Genomic DNA, 11148 nt, shown 5'->3' on the forward strand with positions numbered 1-11148 from the left:
CATGGTTATTATAACTATCCTAAATGATGCACATGATGAATAAAATGATAGGAAGTCTCTTCAGAAAAATAAAAACAATAAAAAGAAACCAAATAAATTCTAGAACTGAGAAATACAATATCTGAAATAAAAAATTAACCAGGTGGACTTAGGAGTTGAATGGAGATGTGAAAGAAAAGAACGAGTGAACTTAAAGATAGAGCAATAAATATTATCCAAAGTGAATGACAGAGAAAAAATTGATCAGAAAAATGAAGCCTCAGAGACCAGTTAGATAACACCAAATATTCCAATATATGTGTAAATACAATCCCATAAGGAGGGGGAGAGAATGGAGGAGTGAAAATATTTGAAGAATTAATGCCCAATAAATTACTAAATTTGATTAAACAAAAATGTAAAGATAGCTGATGATCAATGAAAACCAAGCAGAATAAACATAAAGAAGCCCTCACCCAGGTTCATCATTGTCAAACTGTTGAAATCCCAAGATAAAAAGCAAACCTTAAAAGCAGCAAGAGGAAAACAATGCATTGCACACAAGGAAACACTGATCTGAACACTGGTTCGTTTCTCAGCAGTAATTATCGAGGCCAAACGAGAGAAAGCAACATCTCTAAAGTGCTGAAGGATGATAAAAATTGTCAAACCAGAATTCAATACCTAGCAAATATTTTCCTGTAAAATGAAGATTAAATAATAACATTTTCACATAAAACAAAACTAAAATAAATTGTCACCAGCAGACCTGAACTTCAATATATGCTAAAGGAAGTTCTGCAGGATGAAGGGAAATGATACAAGATAGAAACTCAAATCCTCACAAAAGAATGAAAGACATTGAAAATGGTAAATATCCGGGTAAATACAAAAGACTTTTTAAATTTTTGCCTTTTTCCTTTTAATCTATTTACAAACCATATCACAGTGTAAAGTAAAAATTATAACATTGTCTTGTGGTTCTTATAATGTATAGAGATGTGATACAAATAACCACTTTAGTATAAAGGAAGGGGAGAGTGGATATGGACCTATAGGGATACAACATTTCTACGATTTACCTGAACTGGTAAAATATTAACTATACGTAGACAGTAAATAGTTAAGGGTGTATATTGTAATCCCCAGGACAGCTACAAAAAAAAAATAATAATAATACAAAGAAATATAGTTGAAAAGCCAATCGATCCAAGATACTTATCTTAGGAAAACAAGAGAACTCTATGCCATTCTTGAGTGACGTCCCGTAGTCATTCCTTAAGTTAAACTATTATTATTATTAATGTTAATAATGAGTGAAGTCTAACTCAAGAAATGACTAGAGGACGTCACCATCCTTCTATCATCTTTAATATGTTACGTTGTAGACGTCAAAAGCAAAAATAAACAAGTGGGACTACATCAAACAAAAAAAGCTCAGTACAGCAAAAAAATAAAAATAAAAATCAACAAAATGCAAAGGCAACCTACAGAATGAGAGAATATATTTGCAAATCATATATCTGATAAGGGGTTAGCTTCCAAAATATACAAAGAACTCATACAACTCAATTGAAAAAAAAATTCAATTAAAAAATGGGCAGAGGATCTGAATAGACATTTTTCCAAGGAACACAAACAGATGGCCAACAGGTACGTGAAAAGGTGCTCAACATCACTAATCATCAGGGAAATCAAATCAAAACCACAATGAGATATCACCTCACATCTATTAGAATGGCTATTATCAAAAAGATAAGAAATAAGTGTTAGAGTGTAGAGAAAAGGGAACCTTTGTACACCATTGGGGGGAATGTAGATTGGTACAGCCACTATGGAAAACAGCATGGAGGTTCCTCAAAAAACTAAAAATAGAACTATCATATAATCCAGTAATTCCACTTGTGGGTATTTATCCAAAGAAAATAAAATCACTATCTCAAAAAGACATATGCACCCTCATGGTCATTGCAGCATTATTGTCAGTAGCCAAAATGTGGAAACAACTTAAGTGTTCATGGATGGATGAGTGGATAAATAAAATGTGATACATACATACACACATACATATATACAATGGAATATTACTCGGCCATATAAAAGGAAATCCTGCCATTTGTAACATCATGGATGGACCTTGAGGGTATTATGCTGAGTGAAATAAGTCAGACAGACAAAGACAAAATCTCACTTATATGTGGAATCTAAAAAAACAAAAACAAAAAAAACCCTGAAATCATAGATAAAGAGAACAGATTGGTGGTTGCAAAAGGTAAGGGCTAGGCAAAATGAGTGAAGGCAGTCAAAAGGTACAAACTTCCAGTTATAAGATAAATAAGTCCTGTGGATGTAATGGTGACTATAGTTACCAAGACTGTATTGTATATTTGGAAATTGCTAAGAGAGTAGGTCTTAAAAGTTCTCACCACAACGGAAAAAAAAGTACATTGTACACCTAAAACTAATACAATGTCATATATGAATTCTATTATCAATTTAAAAATTTACGTTATAAAGTATTATGTGGTATACTGTGGCCTTCCACACACCTGATGGTAAAGGCAAGGCAAAACCCCCATTTTAGAAGAGAGAAAACTACGCAGAGAAGAATGAATTGATTATTCCCAAAGAAACACTAGGTCAAAAAAATACTCATCCAAAACCCAGGCTGTGGACCTCAGCTGCCCATCTAGAATGGAACAGAGAAGTGTCTTGTATTGATGACTACACTCAGGAAGGCCTTGTTTCAGGGAGAGAATACATAAATTGTAGGTAGAAGGACATCAGAAACAGAGCACATACCTGTGGGTCACCTGTTTATGTGGAAGAATGCTATAGACTCCTAAGGCTAGTTGATTATGCTGAATTTTTATTTTCTCAAGGCAAAATTCACAACTTTTAACAAGAGGAAGAGGAAGTAATCTGTAAGCAGGGCTTCTCTCAAGAAGGAGGTACAACTATGTCCATCAAGACCTCTCTGCTGGAAAGCCTTTTTCGCCCACATATTCAGTACATCCAATACCCATTTCTTTGAGATGGCCTTTGAGAAATCTTACAGGAATTTTCCCATAAATGATTCTGTATTCATGGCAAATAATAAATTTTTCTTATTTTAAGTTCAAGTACATAAAGGATTTAGGGGGTGTTCTGTGTAGCAGTTTAGCCCTTAATATGCTGAACACTAAAATTTTAAAAAGTAATCTATGAAAATAGATATCATATCTGAGTTGGCCACTCACTCTGTTTTTATGTCTCACTGTGATTTGGCAGGGCAGGGCGGGGAGATGGTTGTGGAGGGGAGACATTGATTATAATTTTCAATAGATTTCATATTTTGCTGTGATTCTTAAGATATTCAGGTCACCAAAATAGAATTAGTTACCACTGATAAAGAGAGGAAAATGCATGGGAACAACATGGGCTTGAAGTTTTTCATTTACCATCTACCAAAGAAGCTTACATAGTCTAAGGAGCATTTGACTAGCTGACTGGGTCACTTTCAGTGCTCAGATCCTAGGATTCACTGAAGAGTTCCAGAGGAAAAGAGGATAACAAGGACTCATGCATTTTGTTTGCTCCCTTTTGTGTGCTGGGCATTCCACTAAGGGTTTTATATTTGTGATCTCATTTAATCCTCAAATCAGCTCAGTGAGGCAGATGGGATGCCCATTTTACAGAGGAGGAAATGGAGCTTTTCCACGTTGGGCTGCTAGTAAATAGTAGAGCCAAAATGGACCCAGATCTACCTATCTCTAAAGGCCATCCTCCTCCCACTCCTCTAAGTCAATTTTCTCCCATTCTCTTTTATAATATGTATTCCTTATTGGCCACCTGACACCTAAAATGATTTTGAGAACCCCAGTATTGCATTATAACCACCTTAGTGATGTTGTAAGAAAAGTTCAGGGATATTTCAGAATTTCAATTAAAAGAAACATCACTGGGGCTGGCCTGGTGGCATAGCGGTGATGTTCGCATGCTCTGCTTCGGCAGCCCAGGGTTCGCACGTTCGAATCCCAGGCACAGACCAATGTTATGCTCATCAAGCCATGTTGTGGCGGCATCCCACATACGAAAAGTGGAGGAAGATGGGCACAGATGTTAGATCAGGGCCAATCTTCCTCAGCAAAAAGAGGATTAGCAACATATGTTAGTTCAGGGCCCATCTTTCTCACACACACACACACACACAACAAAACATCATTGATGCACTGGGTGTCAGGGTTATGGATACCAAATTTGTTAAATATGCCCGTCTTCCTGCAGACTGCCCTCCAAGAGAGGGCAGTCTATGCTTCTGGATGGTCAGGTCCCTGAGTCTTTTAATCCTCGTGATATCTAGCAAAGTGATGTAATCAGGAAGCTTCTCAAATATTGGAATGAAAATGAGCTAGGCATAGAAGGAATTGTTTCATAAGTGGCTGACTAAAGTACAATTAAATAGAACACCGTTTTTTGACTTTCTACCACATAATTTATGTTAAAAATCTTTGCCCCACTGTTCTCATCTAGTACAGCAGGAAATCTCTATTTGTGCAAATGGAAAGTGTTTGTCTGAATTTCAGACAGACTTTGCTTTATGCCAATGGTTCTTGTCTCCATCAAACCCAAAGCCCACTTTTATAAAAAAATAATAGCTGCTTTACCATCCTGTATAAAAAAAAAAATTCATAGATTATATAACTCATATAATTTAAAGAAATAATACAATGTCCTATATAATATGAAAGAGAAATAAAAGTCATTTGTAATAAAATAACATTTCATCAGTAAAAATCTCAGGCATGACAACAGTAGAAGAGATTTTTTAAAAGACAGTGTATGACCATGGATATTGCTATTACTGATAGTGTTACCCTGAATGCAGCAGCCACAATGCACCTTGATACGGGTGTGTATATGCGTGACTCAAAAATCACTTGCTGCATTGCTGTCCGTGATGTGATATTTTTTTGTCCCCCCAAATGATGAAAACCTCTTGGTAAAGTTCCAAACAAGTCAAAATACAATCTCCTTTGATTTTTACCGTAGTTGCATTCCTGGAAAATTCAGACTGCATAAAAACATTTCGTGATTATGTCTAAAAGAGTTGGTTTTAGGCTCCAGGATGTCTGCCAGATAATTCTTTGTTGTATAAGACTGTCTGATCTAGCCTCCCTGGGCCCCACTCACTAAATGCCAATCACATTACCTCAATCATTGGGACTAGCAAAAATGTCCCTACAAATTTCCAACACATCTCTGAGGAGGTGGTATCAACCTCCTTGAAAACCCCTGCTTTATGCAGCCCATTGAGTTCCTGACAAGCTATATGTAAATGCAATTTTCATACCTGAATCTGAATTTTCACATACTAAGTTTTCATAAAACAAGGTGCATTTTTTCAAAAAGACAAACTGGTTTTTGTGGCGTGAACAAAGGTGTTCTTGATTCAGTATAAGTAATATTCTTGGCTTACCCTAGGTGGTGACGTAAGACACTATTTACTGATGTAACTCAACTTAGAATGCAGAGTTAACTTACGTGTGTCCAGAAGCTGATGAACAAACAGCAGGTGGACCACAAGTATGATAAAGATGCGTTGGCACAGGTACAGGCATCTGCATATTCAGCTGACTCCAGGAGTAGGCAAAAGCCCTTGGCTGTCTCACAGGTTGATGAGGTCAACTCAGGAAAAAGGTGAGCCCAGGGAAATGTGGATGTCAATAGTTGCTAAGAGGCTAAGTTTGTGAAGGAAACAAAGGATGTGAGTCAGGGTGTAGTGTGAATGTGTAAATGTAAACTAAAGGTTAAGGATAGTAGTGATGTCACAGTCAGCCCAGGTGAAGGTGACCAAGGCTCTGAGAGTTACCTGGTAGATATTGCTTCTTCACTTACATTCTCTTGCATCTGGATCTTGAACTGGAGGGAGGTACTGGTGGATGGCACAGAACTATATTTTAATCCCCATCCTGGAGGGGTAGCAATGCATGGTTTATGAGCTTTCTTCCCCTACTCTTCCCAAGACACCTTCTGCTATCTTTACGTTTCTGGAAAGCCAACTCATTCAGCTGCGTGAGGCAGACATCTGTTCACCATATTGCACAGGCCATAGTAGTGTCTGTTTTTCTGTCCGCTTGGGAGAAGGAATGGTGGGCGTGACTCCACACAGCTTCTGGCAGGTCCATAAAGACCACCTTCCAAGTTCCCCAGGCTGGAGCCTTCCCTAAGGCTAACCAAGCGTGGCTCAGTCTTGCTATAGTTTGCATGCCCCCCTCAGATTCCCCTCTTTAAGAAGGCTTCGAAAATCAGGCCCAGACAGACTCCAAAGCCCATTCATCTGAAGTTCACTAGGCAATGTGCCTAGTGTCACTTGAGCGAGCTATTTGGCAGCCAATTTTTTTTTTAATGACATGATTGCCCAGGCTTTCAAATCCCATTATGAAACTTTTTATCCTTTACTCAGAGCTTTTTTTTTTTTTTAATCTGCCGTTTTAGTTTGATGGAAAGAAATGATAAGGAGAAATATTTGGAAAATTGCTCTGTGGGGCCAGATGACACAGTGAGTCACAATCGCTGAACATATTTCAGGGATATATATTTGTCCCGTTCTTCCCTGTCCTGAAACTCTTAGTGACTGACAGGCACTAGCTGTTAGGGAAGCCAACCCTGGCATGGATAGGAAGAGGGGAGGACTAACTCCCAGAGCAGCTTAAAGATTCATTAGAAAAGCTGTAGGGAAGAGAGGCCCATGCAGTCCCTGCCTTAGGGCCACCTCCACCCTTGGTGACAGAAAACAAGGAGGCCCCTAGCTGTGTCCTGCCATGCATTCAGAACCCTGCACAGACGCAACCTGTCTGTTATTAGAAACAGTTTCCAGCCAACAGCAGTGTTATGCCTGCTGCTTCACTATGGTTACACATAACTTCAGGGCTGCAATATGATCCACTTCACACCGAGGGGAATATACAGGACATCGTATATACCCTAAGTCAAAACATGGACCTCAAAATTGGCTTTAAGAAAAACAGCTATGTATTTTCATGAACATTCTCTTAGGTATTTTCAGCTGTCAAAGAGTTGTCCTCTCATATCAGTTTATCTAGAGAAGCCTGCAGGTGATGTTACAGTACGATACCCACATCTTCTCAAGTGGTCACCCACATTCAGTTTGCTGGGAGAAGTGGGTGCATGATTCCTGGGGCACTTATCCTCTTGAGAGCCAAAAAGTTGTTTCGCTTCACAGGTATGGCCTAGCATCTAGTGTGGTGCCTGGCACATAGTAGGAATGAATAAATATGGAAGGCATAAAGTGACTGAATGGATGAGCCATTCCTCCCTCCTGCCACCTTTTTCTCTCCCTATCTCCCTAGTCCCACTCCACTCCACTCCTATTTCTCCAAAAAGCTGAGTCAAAGTCAGTAGAAAACCTAGTCATGAAACAGAAATGGTAAATGTTATGTGACTAAGAGAGAAGCGGTGTCCATATTAGTTAAGACTATGGACTTTGGAGTCGGGAAGATCTGAATTTATCTTATCATCTAACACTTGTTAGTTGGGTGACCTTGGACAAATTGTTTTAACATCTCTTAGCCCATTTCGTCAACTAGAAAGTGAGGATAATAATAGCACCTACCTCATACCTTTGTTATAAGGATTAGAGATAATGCATGTGAAGTGCTTGGCACCATGCTTGGGACTTTAGTATTCAATGAATGTTAGCTGCTTTTATTATTTTTCCATATGCTCATTAGCACTATGTGGGAATCATCCCAGCTAAGTGACCTCAGTTACACCTGTGCCTCTCTGAGGAAAATTGCCATCTCATCCATCTCTGGAGCAACTGGAATTATTCTTCCTACCGATTTGAACATTGATTAGCTTGGTTGCTATGGTTACATTACTTAATCTTTTGGGCTTCAGTGTCTTCGTTGTAAACAGAGATGGCTGCTCTATCTACACTCAAAGATAATCCATGGGAAAATGATTGGAAAGGGTCCTAAAAAGTAAGTACGAGATTTTGGTTTATGCTATTGTCTAGATGCCTAATATTTTAGGATTAGGTTAGGGAGTGGGAAGGGATATAAAAGTCTGGGGGTACTGTGTAGTGTACATCCAAAGGCATTTATCCCAACTTTACTGACTCATGCATCAATGAATTGAAGGATTCATGATTCACAACAGTTGTGCCAATCACTCTAGCTGTGTGTAGATCAGTAAATACGTCCTCTTTGGAAAGCTAAATAAGTCACATCACCTGAGTTTTTATTTCAGTGATGCTGCATGGTGTTTAAAATTTTTTTTTTAGATAGTTAAAAATAAAAAGCTCAGGCCGTATTTTCCACCAGTATACAGTTCTTTCACTCATACACAGTAAAGCAAGATCACCAGAATGGAAATGAATTAGCAAAGAAAGGAAAAGAAAATAGTGGATACAATCATCTTCATAATTATGTTAACGTTATTTGAGAATACCATGCTAAGAACTTTGCATGTATTATCTCACTTAATTCCATCCTGTAAAGTAAATACCATTATCTCCATTTTATTTAAAAGGAGAAAGGCTTATAGAGGTTAAATAACTTGGCCAAGTCACACAGCTGTGAATTGCAGAGCATTGCCCTTTTTTTGCCTGCTTTTCTTGTTCTGTTTCCTCAAGGATGGCTGAGAGTAGCTGACCACCCAGGTTCATCCCCTCTGTGCTGACCGAGAACAAGGTGGAGTGACGTTTAAAGCACTGGATGACTCAGGTTGCTGTAATCTCCTCTTGAACTGGTAAAAATTCAAGAATGAGCTTGTGCCATTGACACTTAGTCTATGGAATCCTATACACTTGCCTCCATAAATGTAGATCTGAGTTACTCTGCAGTGACAGAAGATTTTACTCCTCTTACATACCTAATAAGTCCCTTAATCCCTGTGATGATCTGTTGGGTGGCCTTTCACCAATTAGCCTACTGTTCAGTTTCCTTCATCATCATTTATGGAGCAAGTCCTAAAAGTAAAACCCATCCATACTGGACATTTGGCGTCAGAAAAGTGAAAAAGAATGTCCCTATCTCCCAGGAGCAACTACTGTAGTGAAATTGATGTGAATAACTAACTAGGAAGGTAGATGGATAGATGATGGATGGATGGATAGAGGATGGATGGATGGATGGATGGATGGATGGATGGATAGATAGATAGATAGATAGGTAGATGAAACAATGACAAATACGAGAATAAAGGCCAGAATAATGTGCTATGTGAGCAGGGATGGAAGGGTGACTAATTCCAGCTTAAGGATGGGCATCTCTGGAGCCCTCTTAGAAAGAATTTGATGTAGGCTTTGAAAGAAGGATGAGGGGTGAATCTGGGAGAAGAATCATACTACTAGGCAGAGAAGACTGTCTTGACCATCAAATCCAGAGATGGCTGTCTTGTCCCTCTTTTTCATTGAGGCCAGAAATAGTCTGAGTTCCCTTCTCTATACACTAGCCCAAGGGATCACCACCAATTCAACAGAACTGATGGATACATGGGATGAATCCTCTTAACCGTCCCTGACTTACCCTTTTAGTGACTCCAAAGGCAGGAATGTTAAGTCAAGTAATAGGGAAATGGTTGCACCCCAATAGACCCAAGTAGATGGCCATTTTGGTTCAGAGAGGGCCTTTCTATGAAAATAAAGCACACAACACATATAAGTATCTACTTATAGATATGGAACCTCTTATCTTATTTCCTACCTGTCTCTTGCCTACACCTCTCTTAATGGTTTATTTAACAGAGACATTTGTTGTTTACCTATTTTGTGTAGGGCTGTTTGCTGGGTACTATACAAAGATGTATAAAATATGGCTTCTGTCTTCAAAGAGCTATCAACTAATGGGAGTGACAAGAGCAATGTTCAGAAAACTCGGTACAAAGCCATGTAACCAAAATGTCAAATGCATAGGCATTTTGAGGGTCTCCACTATCCCGTCTACCTCAAAGTGAACTGGCTTGAAAAAATTCTGTCTCTAAAATGTAGAGTCTGGTCTCCAGAGAAAGGGACCCACACAAAAAGATGACTATTTTCTCTCAAGCTTTCTCAGCTTTTTTCCATCTACATGATCCCACATTCAAATTAGAATTTTGAGATATCTCCACAATTTCGCATTGGATTGGGCAGCATTATATGCTATTAATGCCAGTTAATCATTTTATCTGAATAATGAGCCTATAAATGCAGGGGAAGAAAATGACAAGACAAAAATCCCTCTCAGATATTAATGTTGAAGCCAATCGGAATAAATTATTTTTGTATCTGATCCTGCACATGTAGAATAATACAGAGCCTGTATTTTTAACTAATTTAAATAAAACATGAAATTGAAACAGAAAGGCAATAACCAAGTTAGCTGTCTTGTTACAAAGAAAATATAACCTGCTTCATTATTATAATGGCAAACATCAGTGGAGTAGAAAATTGACCAGTCTTATATTAGGAAAAAATCTGATGTTTGGTTGCCAAGGAAGCTCTGCTCATATTAGCCTTGACTACATCCTCTGTGATGGATTCGAGCCTTTAAGGTCTCATTAGTACATCACTAATATAAATTTTAAAAGCCGTGTTAAATAACATAAAATGTTGCAATATTGTTAATACTGAATGAGAATGAGTGTTGAGATCAAATTTACAATTCTATAATTTTTAAAGTGAATCTATTTGGTTTTGAAGATATTTGACGGAATGTGAAATCACAGGGAACTATATCCAAAATTAAATAGCAAATTGGAAAGTAAAGGATGTAGGTCAAAGAGGGAACTAGTTATCTTTTGTATCGAAAGCAGGACTTCCCAGAGAAATCACCGGACGGTCCAGTCATGGATCAAGAAGTTTGATCCTGGCTTCATCAATTTAGACTACAATTAAGACTCTAACATATAAGATATGTATTTTAAAATATCTCCCTTTTCATACAATGTGCTATCGTTGTGTTCACTCATTGTGATTTTAAGATCTTACAATGACATAAGTTAAATGCAACAGTGAAAACAAAGAAAATCACAACACGGAGAAAAAGAGTGCTGGGCAATAAGGGCATGCATGAGGGTAAACACTCAGAGTGCACGCGCTCAGATCCTTTCTATTAAAATGGAATGTGCCGCCACAGCATTCCCGTCCCTTTTCCAACCTATAATTAATGTGCGTCTCCTTTGTGG

Source organism: Ceratotherium simum, chromosome 4 (genome assembly GCF_057802395.1).
Source record: "Ceratotherium simum simum isolate JZ-2026a chromosome 4, ASM5780239v1, whole genome shotgun sequence".
Lineage (NCBI taxonomy): Eukaryota > Metazoa > Chordata > Mammalia > Perissodactyla > Rhinocerotidae > Ceratotherium > Ceratotherium simum.